Genomic DNA, 6,000 nt, shown 5'->3' with positions numbered 1-6,000 from the left:
TAATGATACCTACTGTAAACTGCTACAGCCCATATTAAAGCCGACTTCATGCCATCAGTGAAAGAGCTCTTTATTGACTTTAAGAAGAGGTGGAAGTGAAAAAGTTTGAATTTGAAAGAGAAATGTTCCTGATTTTCTCATCCCTTCTGTCATTGCAACATTTCCAGCTGCTTTGTGAGCATGTACTGAACAGAGCTGTAGATCTGCATGTAGAATGATGAAGTGTGCATGCCTGCCGATCGATAAAGACAGACTCTTTAGCAACACAGTAAAATGCAACCTGTCAGACCTCTAACCCAGTCATCAAACTCTGACAAATAGGACACAACAAAACGCAAGCCGACGATTTCTGAACAGTCACTGCCATCTTAAACGCGTCATTTAACTTCTCCACACACATTAACAGCCTCGTACCTTTTCCATCAGTTTGAAGGAAGTTGTTGGGTGGCTGTAGCTCAGTAGGTAGAGCAGGTCACCTACTGATCGGAAGGTCAGCGGTTCGATTCCTGGCTACTCCAGGCTACATGCCAATGTATCCTTGGGCAAGATACTTAACCCCAAGTTGCTCTCCGACCATCCTGTCGGAGTATGAATGTGTGTGAATGCTAGTTAATTAAAAAAGCACTTAGCTTAGTATAAACATGGAAGTGCTTGTATGACTGTGAGTGCATGGGTAAATGTAAACATGTTGTGTAAGCGCTTTGAGTGCTCTGACTGAGTAGAAAAGCGCTATATAAGAGCTAGTCCATTTACCATTTACCATTTGTTGAGTTGCCTCGACCGGCCTCTCTGTCTCACAGGAGCAGCCATGTTTACCATGTTCCAGCTACCTCGATCCTATCAACACTGGGCTCAATGCATCTTGCACTATGTTTGTGTGCACCAGCGCTGGTGAACAAGGGGAGAGGTTACTGAAACTTGGTGAGAATGGGGATGATGATGATTTCACATTTTGCAGGCTGTGCTGTTGCTGCAACGGTGCATCCCCTTGTTCTGGCTTGATGTTTATTTCATAGTGAAAATTTTATTTTTAATTTCATGTAAGTATTGTACATTTCACCCCTAGGTGGTTAGACATGAGACTTTTTTTTTAAACATATGCTATTTATTAAAGGTGCATATAGCATAATCAGTCTGGTGACATCAGTCTATCATTGTTCATTAGAAATCCTTGTAATTATTTTGTTACACAGACAGTAGAATTTCTTCTGATTGGCTGAGTTAATCACACACCTCACACGTTTCAGCTGTAAATAAACAAGATAGAGGTCAGGGTTCATGGAACAGGGAGGAGTAGAAGGAAGGGCTGAGGTCGGTGGTGCTGGCTGGTGTAGCGAAGAGTGATGTCATTGATCATGTGCTTCCTTCTGACATGAGGTGGTGGGGTGGAGTCACTTTCTAACAATCTTCGATGGCAACAGTTGATCACCATCCCCTAACCAATAAACCTGGAGACACAGAGACAGTCAGACAGACATAACGGCGGTCAAAGGCATAAAGACAAAGAGACAGATATACCAAGTGCCCGCTTGCTGACCACACTTCCGCTGACCAACGGGACTATCAAACCAAACTTGCTGGTGGCGTTTCCACTGAGGTGGATTCGGTACAGTCCAGTTTTCAGAGGATGGATGAAAATCAGCTGAATGTTGGATGTACTAACAGACAGATTGATGGGGAAAAAAAGTGTGTTTGCATATTTTAACTTTTTTTTTTTCATAATTCCAAAGAATGCGTGTGAGTGAGCGTTTTACCTCATCTCTGTGTGTGACCTGGTATGTGACAGCAGAAGAGACACAGGGAAGTTCTCTGAAATACAAAAATACATTTGTCCTCGGTTAACTGCAGAACTGGATTATATTAAGATCACCTACATTAATATTTCATCAGAAAAATTTGTTAGACATAGTTACCAATGTCCTCGAACCTTTCAACCCAGACTATCATCAAGTTGCATTCAGAGCCGATACATGACGTCACAGCTGGATAACTCTGGAATGACACAAGAGACAAGTAAGCAGGTTAGAGACAGGTGAGAGATAACCAGGAGGAAAAAGCTTTTATTTTGAAGGTCCTTACATTGGCTTTAGGCATGAAGTCTGGGCTGGGTTCAGAGTGACTCGGTAGGTTGAATGGTGACTTAGCTGCTGATAACGCCTCCTCTGAACTCTTGGACCAATTATCTAGTCCCAAGGAAAAAAAGTGAGTCAAGTACGTTCATATAGATATTACCCACAACCCTATATGGTAACATGTCTCCTTATAGTCCTTGTATATGTTAGATTTAATAATATTAAGTTTTATCAGAAATATTAAGTTTCACTTTTGAATGATTTTATATGTTTTATGGACACTCAGATTTGAAGATTCAGTGAGTCCCATCAGATTTGGTCACATTTGCCAGTTTCATAAATAATTTTAAGGGTTACTGAGAATCTTTTCATATGTTGACAACTTTGCACTTTTCCTTGTCAAAAATGACAGATTTTACCTGAATGGGCGTGAATTTTATTTCTTGTATTTTAACATGGGCATAACTTTTATGTCGACTGATGTTCATTGAGTCACATTGTTACTTAAATGTGGTGTAACTATTACTGGACTAATTACAGAAGTGTTGATTTGAAGACCAAAAATCCCCAAAACCCACCAAACTTGAGCAGAACTGCATCACATGCACCAACATTCCTCCCTTTCCTCAGGTCATATACTAAACAACCCCTGCCAGTCAGAAGCTTGGATTAAAATTTCCACTAATGCTTCATGCAGTGTTCCATCATCCCTTTGTGTGACACCATCAGACACTAACTGTGTAACAGTGATGGGACAATGAAGGTGATCTCTGTCAGGCTGTCGGTGAACATCAGGACGAACCTCTCCCCGTCAAACACACCCCCCCCACTGTCACCGAGCACAGCAGAAAATTCTGGGAGAAAGAAAAATAATGAATCTGCTTCAGCGAGAATAGCATAACCCTAAGAGTGTGCTGTCAATGGGCCAATCAGAACACATACCAGAGCTGCTGGTGCCGATCCTGCCCGCCTGCCCCACCTCCACCGGCCAACCAAGAGATGACAGAAAGTCGAGAAACTGCGACTGGACGTTGCAGCAGGATTCCACATTCTTCAGGACCTACAGACAGGTTATATCAGACAGGTGCTACAGATATTACAAACAACAATAACAATTATCTTACTAATAATACAAAAACAGATTTCCAAAAAAACAAAGCAGAATTTATTTTGCAAATCTTTTAAATGCCATAATTAATTGAAAATGGGTCTGATAGTGTCATTTTCCATGCAAAATGAAAGAAAAGAAGACAGACATTAACCTAAAGCCAAATCTGAAATGCCAACACAATTTCAAGATCATTATTATTCTAATTAAAACATTGTATCAAAGGCTTTGCCATTTGCCATTAAAACACACACTGCTGCAAACACAGCCGCTAAGAGAAGGTCATTTAAAACCCTAAGGAGATGACCTCAGCCGCTGTCCTCTGGCCTGCTCTCATGTAGAAGATAAAGGTGGAATCACAGATTCTTGATGGCTGCTGGTCCAAACTTCTCAGGCTTTCAAAGAAACCTGGACGAGATGAGTCCAGGGCCACAAGCTGAGCTGGAACACCACTGATGCCTGGATCCTGCAGAGACACAGGCACAATCATGAACAGTCACGTCAGAGTGACTCCAGAAAAGATCTGCACACGTTTGGAAATCAGCATCTCCAAATCTGATATTTTTAAATTCTTTTTAACCTGTCTCATCCAGCAGGTTAATTATAGTCTACATGCGCTGTTGTGCCAAACACCTTTGCAGGGAATAGAATAGAATTGAATGCCTTTGTTGTCGTTATACAGAATGTACAATGAGATTGGAGGGTCAGTGCCATGTAGTACGAAGTCACACTTCCTAAAATATAAAATAGAACTTCTCCCATTTACATGAGAACAGAGTGAAAACAATGGAAACAGGGTCCATAGTGAAGCGTTTCAGAAATGCTCCAGCCTCCATCTTTGTGTACACACATGTGCACTACGGTTGCGACCGCCACAGTTTTCCGCGCATGTGCTAATAGATGAACAAGTGCAGTGGCGGATTCACTTGTGCTTCTTGTGCGGCTCTGTCTTTTGAACTTAACTTAAATATCTGCGTACTTTGAGTGGCACGACTCCCAGTCAATATTTTCCTGTGTTTTTGCAGTTTTATAATTTAGTGTTGTGTGCAGCAGCAATCCAACCTGTCGTCAGTCCACACAAAGCTTCTCAAAAAACTTTGCCGCGCATCCCACTGAGTCCCTCCACGCATGCGTGTGTTGCGTAAACAAGCTTTGCGAAAAGCAGACATCTGTGTGTAAACGCAAATCGTTTCTGAAACATCTCCGTGTAAACGGGAGGCCGAAGAACATCAAAACAACACCGTTTCCACTGGAAACTGTGTTGTGTAAACACACTAAACCCAGATTTTGATTCCACTTAAAAATACTGAGTTCATGCTACTTAAAATTGCGTAGAATGTGAACATTACTTGTTAATGTTGAGTAGACTGTACTTTTTGATGGTCTATCTTATTGTAATCATGGGTTTGAGTTCAAACAACTTAATATCATCAAGTTTACACCTGCTAAAAATCTAGTTTATACCAGTTTAAACAGACTGGCTTAACGAGCAGCAGCATGGTGGCGTGGTGGTTAGCACTGCTGCCTCACAGCTAGAATAGCTATCTAATAGTCTGGGATTCCACCTTGGGCTGGGCCTCTTGCTGTGTGGAGTTTGCATGCTCTCCCTCTGTCTGTGTGGGTTTCCTCCCATAATCTGTAGACATGCAGTTATTGGGGTTAGGTTAATTGGTCCCTGTAAATTGCCCACAGGTGTGAATGGTTGTCTGTCTCTCTGTGTCAGGCTGGTGACCTGTACAGGGTGTATCCTGCATCTTACTGCCTTGTCAGCTGGGATAGGCTCCAGCCCCCGCCCCCCCACGACCATGAAAAGGATAGGGGGAATGACTGATCAAATGACATTTTATTTTTTCATGAACTATAAAAGATAAGTTTGATCAATTAGAACATAAAATTGAGTTCAACTGGAAATGGAGTAGTGCTTACTTAACAAGCTGAGTTAAATAAATGGGTGGTGATTGCTCAAACTAAGTATCTTCAGTTACTGAAACTCTGTTATTAGTAGATTCAACTTAGATCTTTCATTCCATTCCAAAATGTCTCGAGTACACTGAACATAGACCCCTGCACTTATTCAACTGTTTCATTACTTAAAAACTTTAAGGCAATGAGTTACCTTAAAGTTTATTAACTTATCCGGGTTTACAGTGCAGGGCCTCTGTCTTTCTGTCAACAACACCACAGCCAACAGACAGGGAGGGGCAGAAGAAATGATAGTGAGATTGGGGTGATAAAAGAGAAAACAAAACAGAAGGGGGGGGGGGGGGTCACCAACTGCTGCATCTGTAAGAAAACACCACCCCCCCAACAAACAGCACAGACATCCTGATGATAACCGTGTGAACGATCCTGAAGAAGCTGGAGTTCCCAGCTGAAGTTCCAAGAGCCAAAGGCTAGAGCCCCAGAGAACCAGAGACAATGGGCAGCCTGGCTAACCCCACCACAGACTGTCCATCCCAGCACGAGCTGAGGGCAGGGCCCGAGAACCGCCCAGCAGAGCCTCTCCCCGTGCGCCAAAGCAGCACGAGCCATCCAAAACCACAACCCCCAATGCAGCAGGCCAACAACCACACCAAAACACCCAGCAATGTGCCCAGAACCCACCACCCCCTCCCCCCCCCCCCTCCCCCCCCACCCCCCCCCCCAAGGGTTCCACTCCTTGGTGGGCAGCAACAAACCAGTGGAGAGCAAATATGTCCCACAGGGGCCAAGGCATGCCCTAGATACATGCATGCACACACACCACACACACACCACACACTTACAAACAACAAATGCACAATGATACACATTCATCCACATCAACTCACTCTCCAATGG

General features: G+C 43.1%; 1 pseudogene; it reads right to left on the bottom strand.

Annotated features, from left to right (window-relative positions):
• Nucleotides 1-1,126: 1,126 nt before the first annotated feature.
• Nucleotides 1,127-6,000, bottom strand: part of LOC115784908 (ral GTPase-activating protein subunit beta-like) — a 44,942-nt pseudogene continuing 40,068 nt past the window's right edge.

The sequence above is a fragment of the Archocentrus centrarchus genome, chromosome 1 (genome assembly GCF_007364275.1).
Source record: "Archocentrus centrarchus isolate MPI-CPG fArcCen1 chromosome 1, fArcCen1, whole genome shotgun sequence".
Taxonomy (NCBI): Eukaryota; Metazoa; Chordata; class Actinopteri; order Cichliformes; family Cichlidae; genus Archocentrus; species Archocentrus centrarchus.
The sequence above is the reverse complement of the archived record's forward strand: the minus strand, read 5'-3'. Positions and strand labels throughout refer to the sequence as shown.